General features: G+C 47.6%; 1 long non-coding RNA gene across 2 annotated transcripts; it reads right to left on the bottom strand.

Annotated features, from left to right (window-relative positions):
• Positions 1-1,679: 1,679 nt before the first annotated feature.
• On the bottom strand, positions 1,680-17,682 carry LOC311580945. Of its 2 annotated transcripts, XR_014773608.1 has the most exons (4): positions 17,632-17,682; positions 14,020-14,069; positions 6,181-6,284; positions 1,680-1,783 (listed from the first exon to the last, which is right to left on the bottom strand). It is a non-coding gene; the product is annotated as an uncharacterized lncRNA (long non-coding RNA). The 2 variants fall into 2 exon arrangements; XR_014773609.1 differs by lacking the exon at positions 6,181-6,284.
• Positions 17,683-21,779: the final 4,097 nt, after the last annotated feature.

Raw genomic sequence — 21,779 nt, 5'->3', positions numbered from 1 at the left:
AGCAGGACACCAGTCAACTACCCCCTAATTTCCTTCGAGCAAAAAATCGAGAGGTATCTAAACCATTCAAACACTCAGGAAGCGTCCTCCGAATTGCAAAAGAAGAGGCTTTGTTACCCTACCCTTAGCTAGGATGGAGAAACTAAGGCCTGATCCGAGTGGGTGGGCAGGAAGGTAACGCTTTTTTTTTTTTAGTGCTTGGCATACAACAGGCTTCCCCTCCCCCTCCTTGGAAAGCTAAAATCCAATGCCTCCTCTGGCTCTCAAAATAGCTCTGACCCGCTAGCACAGGTCACTCACCCCCGGTGGCCCGCATTCTTTAGTTGGGTGGTTACTGCTAGAAACTGGCCTGCCTTTACAGAGGGTCCTAAAGTACCTCTTAACGCCCCTGGGCGGCCCAAACTCCAGAGACTAGAGACTTGACAAGTTACTAAGTCTGAGTGTAGACAGTAGCTATACAAATGGGAACTGCGGTGGTCTGTGCTCCCTTCCTAACTAACCCTACCACTGCTAGAATAAATCCATTCCACTTTGGCCTATGGCCAGGCTGAAGTTTAAGACACACGCAGTTATCAGCAAGCACATTCTGACTACAGACCCGGTGGCTGCTCTGCCTGGGATTTCTGCCTAAATGTCAGGCAGTTCTGCTCTTCAGAAGTGTCTAGGAGAAACAATTTTCAGGAAGTAATGCCCTACCTCAAATAACCTACTTGCAATTCTCAATGCTTAAGTGACTAGCTCACACAGCCTAGAAAAGAAAAGAGCTAAAATGCAGGAGACCAACAGCAAATCATCCCTTAGATGTTAATAAACTTTCTTTTGTCTGTTTGTTTTTGTTTTTCAAGACAAGATTTCTCTGTGTTATCCTGGACTGCCTTTGTAGACCAGGCTGGCCTGGAACTCACAGCGATCCACCTGCCTCTGCCTCCCAAGTGCTGGGATTAAAAACGTGAGCCACCACACCTGCCTCCAGGTCTTTTTTTTTTTTTTTTTAACCTTTATTTTATGTGCATTGTTGTTTGCATACATGTTTGGCAGCTTGTATGTCCATGTAAGGGTGTCAGATCTTGGAGTTACAGACAGTTAGGAGCTGCCATGTGGATGCTGGGAATTGAACCTGGGTCTTCTGGAAGAACAGTCAGTGCCCTTAACTACTGAGCCATCTCCTCAAGTCTTTTAGGCTTGGCACATGCGCATCTATGTTCCCCCAGCCCAGAGCAACCGTATATTTTGGTCATCATTCCTTCATTTTTATTTAAACTTGAAGTTTCTTACCAACTACCCCAACTACCGTCCCCCACCCCACCCTGCCACCCACCGCCTTTTTTTCTTTTTTTCAGGCCCTAGAAACCAGAAAGCCTTTCTGGCTGAAAGGTAACACCGTCCTTTTAGGCCCTTGCCAGCCATCTCTAGGGCTTGTACTAAAGTGAAGAGAAAGAGGAGCAGTTCTTTTTATGGTCCTCTAAGATGGATGGGACTATAAAGTTGAGTCTTTCTCGAAAAACCAAAATAAATAAATAAATAAATAAATAATAAATAAATAAAGTTGAGTCTTAGTTACTTCTCTTAGTTCTGATAGTTAAAGCCTTTCTTCTCTTTAGTAACCCCACGGCGAGTTCTCCAGTTCAGCACAAGGTCCCCAGTGACTCAACCTTGGAACTCCAGCCAGGAGGGCCATTCCAAGCCAGGTAACTTGGTTGCTCCCAGCCAATAGGAAGATAAGGCCAAGAGTTAGGTCCAGGGGCACACCCAGAAGCAGTTCAAAGATCCATGTTGTAAGTGCCTGAAGATGAAATCAAGTGAGTAAGACTGAGGTTCCTCTGACCTGCTAGTCTGCCCTCAGGACACGTAACCTTTTAGCCATTCACTCTCCCTTCCTCCGCTTAGAATCCCCTGGTCTAAGGCTCCATCCGGGAAGAGGCAGACAGCTTTCTAAGATTTGTTTTCTTCCACTTAAATGTGAGCCCTTGACAATTTGCTTGGCCTAACATTGCAACCGTCACGTATTTATAGCTATATAGCTGCATACGGTAGGGGTTCAGTTTTGAGGTATTACTAACAAGAGTCAGCCTATAAAATAAAATAAAATAAAGGCAGGAAGACCAGGAGTTAAAAATCCAACATTGGGGCCGGGTGTGGTGGCCCATGCCTGTAACCCCAGCACTTGGGAGGCAGAGGCAGGCAGATCTCTCTGAGTTTGAGGCCAGCCTGGTCTACAAAGGGAGTCTAGGACAGCCAGGGCTACACTGTCTTTGGGGGGGAAAAAAAAATCCAACATGGTTACATAGCAAGTTTGAGATCAGCCTACGTTATATGAAACAATATCTCAAAAACAAAAAACAAAAAAAACACTTAGAAGCTCAATTTCTTTGGAAGGAAGAAATGAGGCTGTGCCTGCCTTGCTTCCTCGTTGGCAGTCATTCCCAAGATATAAGCCCTGTGTTAGCCCTGTGCAGGTCAAACGTCCCTATGTTTGCTTGGGACTGATTGGATTTGTTAAAACTAAGACCTTAGTTCTCACTCAGACAAAATCCAGCAAACACCCATGGGACAAACACTCATGCCTCTCGTTTCAGGGTCCCAAGGCTTTTTATCCTGTCATGATCCTCAAGGACCAAGGACCAAGGACCGGTGCCTATCCTCAGACTCTTCCTATGGTTGATTCTTCTCCACTTAGAGAGAGCAGGGCCAGTCCTGACTCCAATGCCAGGCTGGCAAGCACGCCTGGGAAATGGGCTGGCAAACCTGCCCTACCAAGTCGGAGCAAGGGAACGATCCCTTTTGTTTGGACTTAACAGAAGGCAAATTGTCCTGCAGCTCTGGCAGAAAATAAGGGATATAAGTTTATCTGAGAGAAACTGCCAGGAGGCGAATTTGAAGGTCACCACCAGATTGCCCAGCCGCCAAGTCTCCCTTTCTTCCCTTGTAAGATACTGTATTTCCACTGGTCCCTCTCTTTTCTCTTGCTTTCTTTCTTCCTTACTTTTTTTCTTTCTTTTTTTGTTTGTTTTTTGTTTTTTGAGACAGGGTTTCTCTGCGTAACCACCCTGGCTGTCCTGGACTCACTTTGTAGACCAGGCTGGCCTCGAACTTGAATCGATCCGCCTACCTCTGCCTCCCAAGCACTGGAATTAAAGGCCTGTGCCTCCATGCCCAGCTTGTTTTGTTTTGTTTTGTTTGAGACAGGGTTTCTCTATGTAGCCTTAGCTGTCCTAGATTCACTTTGTAGACCAGGCTGGCCTCGAACTCACAGAGATCCCCCTGCCTCTGTCTTCCTGAGTGCTGGGATTAAAAGATTGCACCACCACACCCAGCTGCTTTTTTTAAAAGATTTATTTGTGTTAGCTGGTGTTTTGCAGATACAGTTTTACCATACACATATAACTGTGTATGGTATTTTGCTTGTATGTATATGTTTGTGTTCCATGTGAGTCTGTGCAGCCAGGCAGTTGGAGTTACGGGTGATTGTTAATTGCCTTTGTGGGTTCTGGGAATCAAACATGGGTCCTCTGGAAGTACTTTTTAACAGCCAGTGCTCTTAACTGCTGAGCCATCTCTCTCCAGCCCCAGTCACATGGGGGGGCACAAGCCGTCCCTACCAATCACCTGAGCCAAAACTGCCCTCTCTAGGAAGGTAAAGTTCTTAGAGGGCAGGAACTCCACCAGGGTGAGTGGATTGAATGACTAAACACCAGTAGTCAGCCTGGGTGAACACACCTTCAGCTGTCCCTCCTGGGTTACATTCCACTCTGCTAGCTTCAGGATGAGGCAGTTCCCTCAAGGTCAACTGGAGTGGCTGTTCCCAGAACACTAGACCTGTATCCTGGAGCATTAGACTAAACAGCAGATTACGTCTAGACTTAGCTAAATGAAGTAGACTCCCCCAGACGTCCCAAAAGACAGAAACTCCTCCCCTCTCCCTCTCACAGCTGGCCTGAGACCTAGGCCTGTTTCTTTCATTCGCCTGGGCAGCCCTCTTGGGAATACCAATATCACAGCTCTTGATGGGCCTTGAAACCTTCACTAATTCTAATATGCTATTCTGACTGGCCTGTATGCCCGTGGAAATGTGAAAACTCCCGGCCTCAAGGAAACAGATAGCCTTTTCCCTAGGCCCTCTGGCAGTCTTACCTCTCAGGACTGGGGAATCTCCAGCATTTATGAAACGAATGAGGATTCCTCTTGGTTGTGTCTGCCTGCCCATCCTCACCCCACCCCCAATATAATGTCTCTCTATTTTGCCCTGCCTGGGTGACAATCCCTGAGTTGTTTTGGGACTACAGCCACATGCCACCATACATGGCTCTCTTCAGTCGTCTGTGTTTGTGGGTGTGTTTATCAGTGTGTTAGGATATATGTACATGTTTATCTGGGTTGATAATGTTGCCATATGTCTTTCTTTTTCTTTTCTTTTCTTGTTTTTTTGGTTTGGTTTGGTTTGGTTTGGTTTTTTGTGAGCTGTAGTGGCGCATACCTTTAATCCCAGCACTCTGGAAGGCAGAAGCAGGCGATCTTTGTGATTTCAAAGCCAGCCTGGTCTACAAAGCAAGTCCAGGACAGCCAATGCTACACAAAGATACCCTGTCTTGAAAAACAAAACAAAATTAAACAAACACATAGATATTTTCTCTAATGATCTATACAACATAACTACCCCTGGCCCTTGCTGGCCTCTCATCCTCTTTATCACTACTTGAATTCTAAGTTTATGCCCTGTCTCGAAAAACCAAAAAAAAAAAAAAAAAAGAATTCTAAGTTTATGCTTGCTATTTATTATTTCATTTATGTATGAGACAGGATCTCCTTCCTATGTAGCCTTGGCTGGCCTAGAACTTGCTACATGGACAAGGCTAGCTTTGAACTCACAGAGATCCATCTATCTCTGCCTCCTGAGTGCTGGGGTTAAATGCATGCACCACCATGCCTGGTGTATTTATTTATTCATTATCTGTCTTATGTTAGAATTTGGGTCCTGAAGACGGGCATGGTGGCACACATCTTTTATCCCAGCACTTGGGAGGCAGAGGCAGAGGCAGGTGGATCACTGTGAGTTTGAAGCTAGCCTGGTCTACAAAGTAAGTCCAGGATAGCCAAGGCTATACAGAGAGACCCTGTCTCAAAAAACCAAAAAAAAAAAAAAAAAAGGATTCTGGGTTCCATAGGGCAGAGCTTCAATTGTAGTGTTTCTGGTATCTAAGAAACTCAATAAATACGTTTAGGCCTGGTGGACTCGGGAGGCAGAGGCAGAGGCAGGTAGATCTCTGAGAGTTCTGGCCATCAGCAGGACAACCTAACTTCAGTCCTAAGGACCTACATGGCAGAAGGCAGAATCAACTTTAGAAAGTTGTCCTCTGACCTACAAACACATGAAAGGAAAGAAAGAAAGAAAGAAAGAAAGAAAGAAAGAAAGAAAGGCAGGCAGAGGCAGTCCGATTGCTGTGAGTTCTAGGCCAGCCTGGTCTACAAAGTGAGCCTAGGACAGCCAGGGCTACACAGAGAAACCCTGTCTTGAAAAAAAATAAATAAAAAATAAAAAATAAATCACTCAGATCCAAGCAGCAAAAGCAACAGAGAAAAATGGAGCAAGAACAATTGATGGGAAACAGGTTGTGAAGTGCCCTGTAACCAGGCTGAGGTTTGCCAGGTGAATCGAAGGATCACAGCGCAAGGGGCACTAGGAGGGAAAGGTGCCTTCAGGCTTCCTAGAAAGGAATGTAGTGAGATGAGGGGGCACCACCCCCCACCCCCCACCCCCCACCCCACCCACTCACCCCCCCACCCCACCCACTCACCCCCCCACCCACCCCCCCACCCCCCACCCCACCCACTCACCCCCCCACCCCACCCACTCACCCCCCCACCCCCCACCCCCCACCCCCCACCCCACCCACTCACCCCCCCACCCACCCCCCCACCCCCCACCCCACCCACTCACCCCCCCACCCCACCCACTCACCCCCCCACCCCCTACCCCCCAACCCCCACCCCACCCACTCACCCCCCCGCCCCACCCCCCCACCCCCCCCCCACCCCCCCACCCCCGCACACACCAGCCCAGCAGCTCCTCCTTCTCTTGGTAGGTGGAAAAAGACAGGTGAGAAAACACAGGATGAGTGAGGAAGGACAGCAGGCTGGGTGGGGGCGAAGAAGGGGGTCACATGGGGGTGGAGCATCAGGCACCTTGGAAGTCAAGTCAGAGCAGGCTTTTAGAGAGGAAAGGCATCGCGTTCCCTGGCTGTGCCTTCATTGGAATGTGGAGTGTCTGCTCCCCTGGCTTCCAGCCCCTGGGGGAGAAAAGTTGAGGGGGAAGAGACATGCCTGCAGTAAAAGGACGGGCTCCCCACCCCCACCCCCACCCCCACCCCCACCCCCACCCTCACCCCCCCTGGTATGCACAAGCACAAGCGCGGCCTACAGAGGAAACCCTGCCTGGCTGGATCCTTTCTATCTAGGTGGGTTGGGGCATTGACTGGACAATGTCAGGCATCAGGAAATGATGACAGGTAGTGGGGGGTGGGGCGCTGCTGCTCTACGATGGCCTCCAGTCCATTCTTTACCCGGCTGCCTCAGCACTGCTGACTCACGCAGACACAGAGGAGACCCTCAGCGTGAGTGTAGGGTCACCTGGCCGCATGAAGCCTCAGCCAGCTTTCCCATGACATCTCCTTCCTGCCAGCTCACTGCTTACTTGAGGCTGGTGGCGCCCGGAGGTCTCTCCAGCAGCTGCCATCACTACTACCCAAATTGCGCCAAAGTCCTGCCTAGGTTCCCTGTGAATAGCTGTGATCCTCAGGGAAGTGCTACATCTATTAGTGAGGGTGATTGGGCTGCATAGGCCGAGGGGCCTCACGGGGAGTAGGAAGACCTGCGGAGGAAAGGGGCTGGGCCCAAGACAGGCCCTTAAAGTAAGAAAGAGAGAGAAGAGAGCTCCCACTTGAAACCTGGAGTCCAGTTTGTGCGAGGTGAGGCACCGGGAACACACTACACTGATGGTGGCAACACTTGACAGAAGAGTTGCCAGGTCTCCCAGGGCGTACAAAGACCTATTTGGGGTAGGTGAAGGGGGTTTCCAGAAAAGGGGGAAAGAATTGTTTCGCCATCTCCGTGCCCCAGGCATCTGAGGGTTTATGGCAGCTGGCACAAAAGTGAGCACATGGGACAATAGAGAAGCCTGCTCCTCTGGGCCCCTGGACCAGAACCCTCCAGCTGTCCCTCTTGTATTGGAAGGCTCCCAAAGAGAAAGGCTGGCCTCCCCTGACCTCTAGGCCACTTGGTAGTTGGTTCAAGGTGAGGTACTGAGGCCACAGCGTCACAGTGAACAGAAACATAGGAAATCACTGGCCACCTTATCACACCTATAGTCGCTGGACCAATAAAGTCCCTAGGTTCACAGGTGGCAAAATCTGGGGGAGCCCAAGGCCCACTTACTTTTACACCTAGTAGGTATGCACAGGAGACCTAGGGACCAGACGCCGAAACCTAAGTGTGCAGAGAGACATGGCAACCTTGGGTAAGCAAGTGCCTTTCTCTGTCACCTATGGACCAGAGTGTCTTAAGGGCTCTTAGGAATCCAAGGTCTGTTTGCTTCCGTCAAGGAGAAGGGCTGGGCTGAGGCATAGTAGCGGATAAGCAAAGAGTAGAGGATGGGAGAGGGGGAAGTGGCAACCCTGGGAGGAGGCTGGGGGAGGGGGAGGGCTCTGAGGGGGTTCTGGGAAGGCAGCGCCTTGCCTCCTAAGATGCTGGACTTTGGGGGAAGCCCTTGGACTGGAAAAAGACTAGGTTTTCTTCCTAGGTCCCCTGCTCCTGACCACAGCTTTTCTTCCCCTAGGTATTCTAGCTGTATTTCAGTGAGTACTCCTGCAGGGCTTTTTCTCCTTTTCTATTAAGGTTTTGTTTTGTTTTTGCCAACTTGAGAGGCAGAGGCAGGCGGGATCTCTGTGAGTTCGAGGCCAGCCTGGTCTACAAAGTGAGTCCAGGACAGCCAAAGCTACACAGAGAAACCCTGTCTCGGAAAAAAAAAAAAAAAGGATTTAAAAAAATATTTTTTATTTATTTAATGTATGAATGCTCCATCTGCATGCACACCTGTATGCCAGAAGAGGGCATCAGATTCCAGTATAGATGGTTGTGAGCCACGATATGGTTGCTGGGGATTGAACTCAGGACCTCCGGAAGAACAGTCTGTGCTCTTAACCTCTGAGCCATCTCTCCAACTTCTTTTTTTTTTTTTGCTTTGTTTTTTTACAGTTTTATTTATTATGTATACAGTGCACATTAAATCACATTGTAGATGGTTGTGAGCCACCATGTGGTTGCTGGAAATTGAACTCAGGACCACTGGAAGAACAGTCAGTGCTCTTAACTGCTGAGCCATCTCTCCAGCCCCCCAACTTCTCTTCTTTAAGTTTTTATTACCACATATTAATTATACATAGCAATGGGCTTCATTATGACCTTTTCATACATGTACATAATATGTTTTGCTATTTATCCTAAATTATCATCTCTCTCTCTCTCTTTTTTTTTTTTTTTTTTTTTGGTTTTTCGAGACAGGGTCTCTCTGTAGCCTTGGCTGTCCTGGACTCACTTTGTAGACTAGGCTGGCCTCGAACTCACAGCGATCCGCCCGCCTCTGCCTCCCGAGTGCTGGGATTAAAGGCGTGCGCCACCACGCCCGGCTAAAATTACCATCTTTTGTCCCCCCATTAATCCTCGTCCTCCCAAGTAGTCCCCATACTTCCATTTTCACATCTTTTTTTAAAAAACATTTATTATGTATGAGTGCTCTGTCTATATGTACATCTACATACCAGGAGAGGGCACGAGATCTCATTATAGATGGCTGTGAGCCACCGTGTGGTTGCTGGGAATTGAACTCAGGACCTCTAGAAGAAGTGCCAGTGCTCTTAACCTCTGAACCATTTCTCCATCTTCCCCTGCTCCCCCCATCCCCCTACCCCCAATTTTCACGTGTGTGTGTGTGTGTGTGTGTGTGTGTGTGTGTGTGTGTGTGTTCCGTCGAGACAGGATCCTCCTGGCTTTCGTGAACCCCATCCTGTAGACCAGGCTGGACTAGAATTTACCTTCCCTTCAATTACAAGCATGCCCACCATGCAAGTCTCAGGACCCCTTTGCTGTCTGGATGTTTCCATACATTTTCCTCCAAGGTCTCTCCTTCCCCTCCCCCACCCCCAGTCCTCTCCTTCCCACCACTGGTTCTTTCCCACACTCAGCAGTCAGAAGGCATCCTCACCTGTTACTGCCCCGCCCCTCCCCCTCCGTGCAGCTGTTCCGGGCAGTTGGCTCTTAGGGGGTCATTGCCCCTGCTCAGGCTTCCTCTTCCATGCCTTGACGTCTCTGCTGGCCCACCAACAGGCCCTCTTTTCAGATGTCCTTGGCCCCAAATCCCGGTGACCCTGACGTCCGTGAGCTACCGCAGCTGTGGGATGCCTGCACCCTTGCCAGGAGCGACAGCTGCAAGCGACCGCTCCCACGCCCTAATAGGGCCAAGGTTGCCTGCCTCTTATCAGCATGAGAGTGGAGTGCCAGCCCTGCCCTGTACCCACTCTTGTCCTCTTGTGGCCAGGTCTTCCTTCTGAGGGAGTTCCCAGTAGGACAGTGGCCCCTCCAGAGAGGACGGCTGCAGGGTTCTGTCCTGCGCCGAAGTCTCGACTTCTGACCCAGTCCATGTGGTAATAGAGTGACTTTCCAAACTCAAGACCCCCCCACACACCCCTGCACACCTTCCCCTGACCCACCTGCCTGGTTCGGTCCTCTCCACTTTGCCTTCACACGCCCACCTCCCCACTTTTTCTGTCTTCCTGGATGCCCCGTCTACAGTTCTCTCAAACCCCAAGCTCGTCTCCTCCCCTCACTTTCCCTTGCATCCAAAGCCTTGGAGATCCTCAGACATCCCAGTCACGAGAGACCTCTTTACGTTTCTGTAAGCATGCCAAGCATCTGCCATCCTCCCTCAGGCTTCCCACGTGCTAACCTTTCTGCCCACCACATTCTTTCCTCCCTCGACTTAGCTCACTCTCAGCTCACTCCTTGTCTCTGTTTCTGGGCCCTCCCTCTCCAGACCCCTTGCTGTATTCCTATATGTGATGGAAGGTTTATTTCTAAAACAGACTGGAGAGCCTGAGTCTGTTTATTTCCTCTCTATCCTGTGACCCTCTAGGGCAGAGAGATCTCTCTTTTTGTTTGTTTTAAGACAACTTTATTTAAGTCAAAGCTTCTCTGTGTAACAGCCCTGCCTGTCCTGGAACTGTCTTTGTAGACCAGGCTGGTCTTGAACTCACTGCCTCTGCCTCCCGCGTGCTGGGATGAAAGGTGCAAGTCACGATGCCGATGCCCGGCCTTAACTTTATTTTTTTAATTAATTGATTGATTTTTTTTTTTTTTTTTTTTTTTTTTTTTTTTTGGTTTTTTGAGACAAGGTTTCTCTGTGTAGCCTTGACAGTCCTGGACTCACTTTGTAGACCGGGCTGGCCTCGAACTCACAGTGATCCGCCTGCCTCTGCCTCCCGAGTGCTGGGATTAAAGGCGTGCGCCACCACACCTTCTTAGAATGCATGAGGCACTGGGTTCACTCTCCAACACAAGTGAATAATGATATTTGATTGAATGAGCCTAAAAGGAAATTGTTTGGAAAGACCTTTCACAGGATCTGATTGACATTTTACAGCTCAAACTCTGTAAGCTTGCACTTGCTTTCTGACTTATACATGCCCACAGAATAAATGTAAATCCTAGTTTGAGCCTACACTGGGCTATGCAGGTTTGCCCTAAACTGATCAATATGTACAATTTGAGAACTAAGTGGTTGTTCAGGCCTATAATCCCAGCACTATGGAGGCAGAAGTGGGATTGTTAAGAGTCTGAGACCTGCTGGGTATGGTGGCACACCCCTTTAATCCCAGCACTTAGGAGGCAGGGGCAGGTCAGCCTGGTCTACCAAGCAAGTCCAGGACAGCCAAGGCTACCACTACCACACCTGGATTTTTTATTTAAATTTATTTTTTGGTTTTTCAAGACAGGCTTGGCTATATAGCCTTGGCTGTCCTAGACTCACTTTGTAGACCAGGCTGGCCTCGAACTCACAGGGATCCACTTGCCTCTGCCTCCAGAGTGCTAGGATTAAAGGTGTGCACCACCACGCCCAGCTTTTTTTCCCCCCTTAATAATTTTTTAAATGAGAAAAAAAGAAGGGCTCAGCAGTTAAGAACACTAACTTCTCCTCCAGAGGACCTGAGTTCATTTCCCAGCACTCACATGGCAGCTCACAACTGTTTGTAACTCTTATTCCAGGGGACCTGCCACCTTCACACAGACACACATTCAGTCAAAACACCAATGTACATAGCATAAAAATAAATACATCATTTTTTTTTTAAGACTGCCTGTTTAGGGACTGGAAAGATGATGGCTCAGCGGTTAAGAGCACTGACTACTCTTCCAGAGGTCCTGAGTTCAATTCCCAGCAACCACATGGTGGCTCACAACCATCTATAATGTGATCTGATGCATACTGTATAATAAACAAATCTTTAAAAAAATTAAAAAAAAAAAAAAAGACTGCCTGTTTAGCTGGGCAGCGGTGGCCCATGCCTTTAATCCCAGCACTTGGGAGGCAGAGGCAGGCGGATTGCTATGAGTTCAAGGCCAACCTGGTCTACAAAGTAAGTCCAGGACAGCCAAGGCTACACAGAGAAACCCTGTCTTGGGGGGTGTGTGGGGGGGAGGGAGAAAGAGTACCTGTTTAAAAAAAAAAAAAAAGAAGGCCGGGTGTGGTGGCGCACGCCTTTAATCCCAGCACTCGGGAGGCAGAGGCAGGCGGATCGCTGTGAGTTTGAGGCCAGCCTGGTCTACAGTCTAGGACAACCAGGATTACACAGAGAAACCCTGTCTCAAAAAACCAAAAAAAAAAGTCAGGTGTGGTGGCGCATGCCTTTAATCCTAGCCCTCGGGAGGCAGAGGCAGGCAGATCGCTGTGAGTTCGAGGCCAGCCTGGTCTACAAAGGGAGTCCAGGACAGCCAAGACTACATAGAGAGACCTTGTCTCAAAAAAAAAAAAAAAGAAAGAAAGAAAGAAAGAGAGTATTGAAGGAACTAGGACAGTAGACAAATGACCCTAAAGCCATTTTCTAAACACCTATTCTACAGTCCTGGCAGAAGGCCAATGCAGGGGGAGTGAAAATTATGTCCTCTGCAGCTAAGAAGTTTGCATTTCGGCTCCTAGATTGGGAAATATGCCCCCAGGGAGCCAGAAGGTGGAGCAGTCCTCTAGGGCAGAGGTCACAGCAGCTGAGCCTCCAAGTCGATCTAAATTTCCTGCTAGCTTTGTGAATTCCCAGGAGGGCTTCAGCGGTGACAGGACATGTCCAGGACAAAGGGACACAAAAGGGGCAGAGGTGACCAACTGCACAAACAGGCTCAAACCAGCCAACCTAGATAGACTTTGTTGAAACTTGCGGAGAACAGATCTGAGAAAAACAGCCAGGTGAGTCTTGGAATGTCTGGAACTGAAGCCTTCATTCTGGATTTCTCTTATGAGGCGATAAAATATGTGGATAGTAAAGGCCAAAATGGAAGCCAGAGGGGCTGGAGAGATGGCTCAGTGGTTAAGAGCACTTGCTGTTCTTCCAAAGGCCCCAGGTTCAATTCCAGGATTCCCACCACTTGTAATTCCAGTTTCAAGGGAATCTCCCACCCTCTTCTGGCTTCCCAAGGTACTGCATGCAAGTGGTACACAAACATATATGCAGGGGAAACACTCATAGACGTGAAGAAAAAGAAAAGAAAAAAAAAAAAAAACAAAACCAAGCATGATGGTGCTCACCTTTAATCCCAGCACTCAGTAGGCAGAGGCAGGTAGATCTCTGTAAAGCCAAGGCTAGCCTGGTCTACAAAGTAGCCAGGGCTGCACAGAGAAACCCTGTCTCTGCTAACAACAAACAAAAAACCCAAAAGGAAATAAATCTAAAAAAAATACATTTCTTTAAAATGGAGAGCTCAGAGCCTAGGCACATACATGGTTTTTTTTTTGTTTTTTGTTTGTTTGTTTGTTTGTGTTTTTTTTGGTTTTTTGAGACAGGGTTTCTCTGTGTAGCCTTGGCTGTCCTGGACTTACTTTGTAGACCAGGCTGGCCTCAAACTCACAGAGATCCGCCTGCCTCTGCCTCCTGAGTGCTGGGATTAAAGGCGTGCGCCACCACGCCCGGCTTACATACATGGTTTTAATCCCAGCACTCTGGGGGCTGAGGCAGGGGGATCTCTGTGAGTTTGAGGCCAGCCATGTCTTCATAACAACTTCTAGGACGATGATGAAGGTGAAATTGGAAGCCCCTGTCCTGGAATGGGGGAGGGGAGGGAGCTCAAAGATTTTCATGGCAAGACGCTGGTCCCAGGAAAAACAGGGACGTACAAGCATTCTTTGGCTTCCTGCTCCTAGCAGCTGCAGCAAGCTTCTCTGAGCCCCTAGCTCTCCCAGCACCCCACTCCACCAAAGGACTAGAGAAAATCTTGTTTCCTGTCCTTCCTGATTAGACACACAGAGACCAGGATGGGAGCAGCTGAGTATTTCATAGCAAGCAAGCCCCAGGGAGATGGTGGGGCTGTCAGCCAACATTTGGGAAGGCAGCGTGGTGCCTGTTTAGAAACAGGGCCTGGGAAGAGATGGAATGCTTTGGAGCAGGGCCCGCCCCCAGCCTTCTTTACTTCCAGAATCTGAAAAGGCCATTGACAATCATCACAGGAAAAAAAAAAAAAACCAAAAAACCCTCTCTATACATTGTCTTGCCCATAATTTAAAAAGAGTCTCTTTGTGTCCTACATACTCTACTTGTAGGGATTCCAGCCTTAAGAGCCCCCAAGGTCAGGGAAATTCCAGGTTGGTCCTGCCCCAACTGGCTGTGAGTCAAGGGCCTCCTCCTGGCCACTTTGCCTCACACTGCCCTCCAGGGCCCCTGGGACTAGGCTAGGAGAGAGAGCCTCTGGGGAGTCGCCTGCCCCACTCACCTTTGGTGCTACTTCTTATCAGCCCATTGGAGACAGTTTGATTCCTAGCACTGTAAAATAAACAAACAAACAAATCGGAGGATCCAGGTGTATTGGCTTATGCCTGTAACCCCAGCCCTCAACAGCCAGAGACAGGAGGGCCACAGCAAGTTATCAAATCTAGGCTATACGGCAAGACCCTGTGAGCTACTTGGCTACACAGCAAGTTTGAAAGTTTGAAGATAGCCTAGACTGACAGGGGTCCATACACCCCCACACACACCCCAAAAACTAAAGCTAGGGATACAGCCCAATGATAGAGGGCCTAGTAGGCAGGAAGCAGTCCTGGGTTCAATCCCTATCAGTATAAATGAGGAAGGGGTCGGCGGAGCCACTCAAGTGTGGTAGCACAGGCCTATAATTCCAGCACTTGAGAGGTGGAGGCAGGAGAATCAGGAGTTTAAGGCCAGCATGAGCTACATAAGAATTTGCCTCAAGCTGGTCCTAGTGGCGCTCGCCTTTAATCCCAGCACTCAGGAGGCAGAGGCAGGTGGATCGCTGTGAGTTCAGAGCCAGCCTGGTCTACAAAGTGAGTCCAGGACAGCCAAGACTACACAGAGAAACCCTGTCTCGAAAAACCAAACCAAACCAAACCAAAATTATGTGGGACTGAAGAGATGGCTCATCAGTTGAGAGCTTTGACAGAGGACCGTGGTTCAATTCCTGGCACTACATGGTAGCTACAACTTTCTGTGACTTCAGTTCCAAGGGATTCAGTGGCCTCTTCTGGCCTCCTTGGACACTTCATGTGTGTGACACACAGACATGCATACAGGCAAAACATCATAAACATCAAACAAAAAATAAATCTGGGAGAGGGGTTAACATGGCTGCATAGATTTCATGACCTAGCTCTGGTCCCCAGACCCGTGTAAATGAGGAAGGAGAGAGCCCGCACCACCAAGTTGACCTCTTTGATGGCTAATCTTGTCCTCTTTGATGGCTAACCTTGGTTGTTAAGGTGGCATACTTGGAAAAAGGAATCTCAGTCAAGGAATTGCCACATATGGATCCAAACCAGGAACTCCTCCGACCTCTGTATACACTTGTAGCATGCATCCCCGTACATGTATCGTACATGTATCCTACACACACACAAATGCAATTAAAAAACTAGTAGAAGCCGGGCGTGGTGGCGCACGCCTTTAATCCCAGCACTAGGGAGGCAGACACAGGCGGATTCCTGTGAGTTCAAGGTCAGCTTGGTCTACAAAGCAAGTCCAGGGCAGCCAAGGCTACACAGAGAAACCCTGTCTCAGAAAAAAAAAAAAACACTAACCAACCAACCAAACAACGAAAACCTACAAAAACATAAGGGCCAGTGAGATGGATCAGGAGGTTAAAATTGACTGATACCAAGCCTAAGGACCTGGGTTCTAGCCCCAGGACCCATCTGGTAGAACAGAGAACTGACTCCCTGAGTTATTCTTTATATCCACATACTCACATACATACATACATACATACATACATACATACATACATACATACACAACACAGAACAAAGAAATAAGATGTAATTTTTTAAATGTAGGGACTAGAGACACGGTTCAGTGGTTAAGAGCACTTTGGCTCTTCTGAAGGACTGAGTTGTGTTCCCAGCACACACAACAGGAGATTCACAGCCACTTGTAACTATACTTCCAGAGGAATCTGATGCCCTCTTCTGACCTCCATGGTTTGTGTTTGGGCACACACATACATGCATGCAAGCAACACACACACACACACACACACACACACACACACACATACACACACACACACACATACACACACACACACAACAAGACTAATAAAAATAAAACAGGGCTAGAGAGATGACTGGCTGGATCCTGGAGAGATGGTTCAGAAGTTAAGAGCGCTGTCTGCTATTCCAAAGGTTCTAAGTTCAATTCCCAGCAACTGCATGGTGGCTCACAACCATCTGTAATGAGATCTGGTGCCCTCTTCTGGCCTGCAGGAGTACATGCAAACAAAAACCCTGTGTACCCAAGAAGACGGGCTGCTCTTCCCAACACCAACATGGTGGCTCGCAGCCACCTGGGATTCCAGTTACAGTGTCTAATGCCCTCTGCTGGCCTCCAGAGGTACTGACTATATGTGGTGCACAGACACACATTCAGTCAAAATGTTCATAAATATAAATTTAAAAAATTAGGGCCTGGCGGTGGTGGCACACACCTTTAATCCCAGCACTTGGGAGGCAGAGGCAGGAGGAGGATATCTGTGAGTTCAAGGCCAGCCTAGTAAAATAAAAACAACAACAACAATAACAATAACATGCCGTAAGGACTAAAGAGATGGGTCAGAAGTTAAGAGCACTGACTGTTTTTCTGAGGCCCAGGTTTGGTCCCTAGCATCCACATGGCAGCTCACAGCTATCTGTAAAACCAACTCATGTACTCTTTTCTTTCTTTCTTTTTTTTAAGATTTATTCATTTATTATTATTATATGTACACAGTGCTCCGCTTGCATGTACACCTCCAGGCCAGAAGAGGGTCATCAGATAATATTATATAGATGGTTGTTAGCCACCATGCTGAGAATTGAACTCCTGACCTCTGGAGGAGTAGTCAGTGCTCTTAACCTCTGAGTCATCTCTCCAGTCTTCAAAAATAAATCTTTAGGCTGGGTATAGAGGCTCACAGCTGTAATCCCAGCACTTGGGAGGGAGAGGCAGGCGGATCACTGTGAGTTTGAGGTCAGCCTGGACTCCATAGTGAATTCTGGGACAGTCAGGGCAATGTAGAGAAGATTGTCTCAATAAATAAATCTCTAAAAAGATTCTGCTGCACATGTGTGGCTCTGGTGTGGGAATATGCACGTGTGAGTGCAGGTGCCCACAGAGCAGCGGGTGCTTTTGGTTTCCTGAAGCTAGAGCTATAAATAATGGTAAGGTGTTGGATGTGGGTGCTGGGAACAGAGCTTGTGTCCTCTGCAAGAGCAGAATTCATTTTTAAGTGCTGAGCTATTTTATCTGCCTCAATATAAATTAATTTTAACAAGGCTGGACAGACAGCACAGTGGTTACTATTTTTGTAGAAGATGCAGATTTAGTTCACCCTTAGGCACATATGTGGTGCACATACACACATGCAAGCAAAAACACTTATACACATAAAATAAAACTATTAGGAAAATAATTTTTTTCTTAGAAACAGAGTATCTCTATGTAGCTCTGGGTATCCTGGAACTTGCTCTGTAGACCAGGCTGGCCTTGAATTCAGAAAACCACCTGTCTCTGCCTCCATGTGCTGGGATCACAGATGTGCACCACTATGCCCCGCTAAATAATCTTTAAAGCCTAAAGTCTGGGCTAGAGAGGTAGCTCAGCAGTTAAGCACTGCTCTTCCAGAGGACCACATGGTGGCTCACAACTGCTTGTATAACACCAATTCTAAGGGATCTAATGCCCTCTTCTGTCCTCTGAGGGTACTGCATATGAGGTACGGCGCTATAACCCTACAAATAGTTAATGAATTTCAAATTCAGCAAACAAATAGATTTCCACTTGTCAATGCGGTGCTGGACTACCCACACCCACATTGCCGACAGTGTCTTCTACTCACCTTTTTCCTGCCCACTCATATGAAGCCAGCAGAGCTGGAGCTAAAAAATAAAATAAATAAAATGAGCCAGGTGTGGTGGCGCATGCCTTTAATCCCAGCACTCGGGAGGCAGAGGCAGGCAGATCGTTGCCAGTTCCAGGCCAACCTAATCTACAAAGTGAGTCCAGCACAGCCAAGGCTACACAGAGAAACCCTGTCTTGAAAAACCAAAACCAAACCAAAAACCAACCAATCTTCCCCCACAAAACCGATTGGTCTTGTAGTGTTGCCTAGGAGTTGTGGACCAGGCATTTGCAGGTATTTTGCTCAATAGTAAAAAGCTTGTCTGGTTGCACAAGGCTCTTCTTTCAATTCCTTAGCACTTTGTGGAGGGAGGATGGGGACGGGGCATGGAGTGCCAGACAGAAAGACTGCCTACAGTCTGTAATCTCCAGTTCACAGCAGGATCAACTTGTGTTTGAGACCAGACAGGGCTACTCAGCAAGAGCCTGTCTCCAGATGACCAGCAAGATGGCTGACTCAGTGGGAAAAGGCTCCTGTGGCCAACCCTGATGACCTGAGTTCCAACCCTGATGACCTGAGTTCCAACCCTGATGACCTGGGAGAAGGAGAGAATCAACTCCTGCAAGTTGTTCTCAGACCTCCACATGTGCAACAAGGCAAGCCAAAACACACACACACACACACACACACACACACACACACACACACACACACACACACGAGGGGGAATAATAAAACAAAAAAGAATTTTATTTAGTTTTTGTTTGGTTGGTTAGTTTGTTTTTGTTTGTTTGTTTGTTTGTTTTTGTTTTTTTTTGTTTTGTTTTTTAGTTTCTCTGCGTCGACTTGGTTGTCTTGAACTCACTTTGTAGACCAGGCTGGCCTCGAACTCACAGTGATCCGCCCGCTTCTGCCTCTTGAGTGCTGGGATTAAAGCCACCACCCAGCTGTTTTTTTGTTTTTTGTTTTTGAGACAAGGTTTCTCTGTGTAGTCCTGGTTGTCCTGGATTCCCTTTGTAGACCAGGCTAGCCTTGAACTCATGAAGATCTACCTTTGCCTCCCAAGTACTGGGATTATAGACGTCTGCCTCACTCTTATTTTGTTTTTTGAGACAGAGTTCCTCTGTGGAGCCTTGGGTATCTTGGACTTGCTCTGTAGACCAGGCTGACTTGAACTCACAGAGATCCACCTGCCTCTGCCTCCCCAAGTGCTGGGATTACAGGCGTGCGCCACCACACCCAGCTAAAACAAAAATTTTTAAAAAACAAACAAGGCTGAAGTGACAGCTCAGTAGTTAAGAACAAGGGCTATACTGATCTGGATTCAACTCCCAACAAGAATTCCAATTCTAGGGCATCTAATGCCCTCTTCTGGCTTCCTCAGGCATCAGGCCCAAATGTGCTCATAAAAATAAATAAGTAAGGCCAGGTGGTGGTGGCACACACTTTTAATCCCAGCACTTGGAAGACAGAAGCAGGTGGATCACTGTGAGTTCGAGGCCGGCCTGGTCTACAAAGTGAGTCCAGGACAGCCAAGGCTACACAGAGAAACCCTGTCTTAAAAAAAAAAAACCAGGGCTGGAGAGTTGACTCAGTGGTTAAGAGCACTATCTGCTCTTCCAAAGGTCCCAGGTTCAATTCCCAGCACCTACATGGCATCTCCCAACTGTCTGTAACTCCAAGATCTGACACCCTCACACCAATGCACATAAATTAAAATTAAATTTAAAAAAACAAAAAAACAAAAAACACACAAAAAAAGAAATGGTACTAGCCGGGTGGTAGTGGCACACACCTTTAATCCCAGCACTCAGGAGGCAGAGGCAGGCAGATCGATGTGAGTTTGAGGACAGCCTGATCTACAAAGTGAGTCCAGGACAGCCAAGGCTACACAGAGAGACCCTGTCTTGAAAAACAAAAACAAAAACAAAAAACAAAACAAAACAAAAAACAATGGTACTAAGACAAGCAAAGCCATCCATCTATGCATTCACTTACCATGCTCTAGCTTTATTTATTTATTATTTTTCTGGTTGTTGCCCTCAAACTCACAGAGGGCAACTCCTGCCTTTGCCTCCTAAGTGCCGAGATTAAAGGCTTGCGCCTCCACCACTTAGCAATGGAGGCTTAAATATTCTAAGTGTCTAAGTGTTGAAAGTATTACCAGAAATTCGAGAGGCCAAGTTCTGCTATGTAATAGACACTTGTTTGTTTATTTATCAGCAGTACTGGATCTTAAACCTGAGATCTACACAATGGCAGGGAAGTATTCTACTATTAAACTGTCCCCTGTCCCCTTCCCCCTTTTTTTCTAGTAGTGGTTTCTTTTTGTTGTTGCTTGTTTGTTTTGTGTTTTTTTGTTGTTGTTTGTTTTTGAGACAGGCTTTCTCTGGGTAGCACTGTCTGTCCTGGATTTGCTTTGTAGACCAGGGGTCAAACTGTCTCTGCCTCCCGAGTGCTGGGATCAAAGGCCTGTGCCACCACCTCCCAGCTTCCCTTATTTTGTTTATCTATTTATTTTTATGTGTATGAGTGTTTTGCCTGAATGTATGTCTGTGCACCATGACATCTCCTGAGGTTGGGATTACAGGATGGTCATGACGTGCTGGGAATTGAACCCAGGTCCTCTGGAAGAGCAGCCAGTGCTCTTAACCGTTGAGCCATCTCTCCAGCTCTTGTTTTTGTGTTTTTGAGGCAGACTCTCATGCATTGTATTTGGACTTAACAATGCGATGTATCTGAGGCTGGTCTTGAACTCAGGATCCTCTTGCATTCACAGGTTTACCAACCTACAGTACCATGCCTGGCATTAATTTCTTTCCTTTGTTTTTTTTTTTTGTTTGTTTGTTTTTTTGAGCCAGGGTCTCATTATACATCCATGACTACCCTGAAATGTCACTATATAGACCAGGCTGGCCTTGAGCTCAGAGATCTTACTGCCTCTGCCTCCTATGTGCTGGGAATAAAGGCATGAGCCACCACCAACACTGTCTGTGATTATTTTGCCTGCGTGTATGTCTGTGTACTACAAGTTTGCAGTGCCCTTAGGGACCAGAAGGTTAGATCTCCTGGGACTGGAGTTACAGACAGTTGTTAGCCACCGTGCGAATGCAGGGTCCTCTGCTAGAGCAGCTAGGGCTCTTAGGCACCAAACTACGCCTCAAGTCTCCTCTTCCTTCCTTTTTCTTTCTTTCTTTTATTTATTTATTTTGGTTTTTCGAGACAGGTTTTCTCTGTGTAACCTTGGCTGTCCTGGACTCACTTTGTAGACCAGGCTGGCCTTGAACTCACAACGATCTGCCTGCTTCTGCCTCCCGAGTGCTGGGATTAAAGGCGTGCACCGCCACCACCCGGCTCTTTCTTTCTTTTTTTTTTTTCTTTCTTTCTTTTTTTGTTTTTCAAGACAGAGTCTCTCTGTGTAGCCTTGGCTGTCCTGGACTCACTTTGTAGACCAGGCTGGCCTCGAACTCACAGCGATCCACCTGCCTCTGCCTCCCGAGTGCTGGGATTAAAGGCGTGCGCCACCACGCCCGGCAACTCTTTCTTTCTTTCTTTGAGACACAGTCTGAGTGTGCAGCTCTGGCTGGGCTGGAAGTTGATATGTAAACAAGTTTGACTTTGAGCACCCACGTATCCTCTGCCTTCCAAGTACCGGGACTAAAGGCATGTTCCAGTCTGTCCAGTTTATTTATTTTTATGCAGAGTCTCCTCTATCCTAGGCTGACTTCAAACTCATGATTTAGAGGAAGATGAACCTTGAACTTCTGATCCTTCTGCCTCAACCTTCCAAGTGCTGGGATTACAAGTGTGCCCCACCACACTTGGTTTCTGTGGTGTCAGGGATTAACCAAGTGCATGATAAGAAAGAAAAGCACTCTACAAACTGAGCTGTACCCCTAGGGGCCATGTAGTTAGATGGTGCTGCTGCTGGTGGTGGTGATGATGATGGTGATGATGATTGTGATGATGGTAGTGCTGGTGATGATGGTGGTGGTGATCCATCATTAGATGGATGATGGTGGTGGTGGTGGTGATGGTGATTATGGTGATGGTGATTATGATAATGATGGATGAAGATGTTGCTGATGATGGTGATAGTGATGATGGTGGTGGTGATAATGATGGATGATGATGTGGATGATGGT

Source organism: Acomys minous, assembly GCF_964271855.1.
Source record: "Acomys minous genome assembly, chromosome: 13".
NCBI classification, from domain to species: domain Eukaryota; kingdom Metazoa; phylum Chordata; class Mammalia; order Rodentia; family Muridae; genus Acomys; species Acomys minous.
Note: the sequence above shows the minus strand (reverse complement) of the source record. Positions and strands in the feature narration are given on the sequence as shown.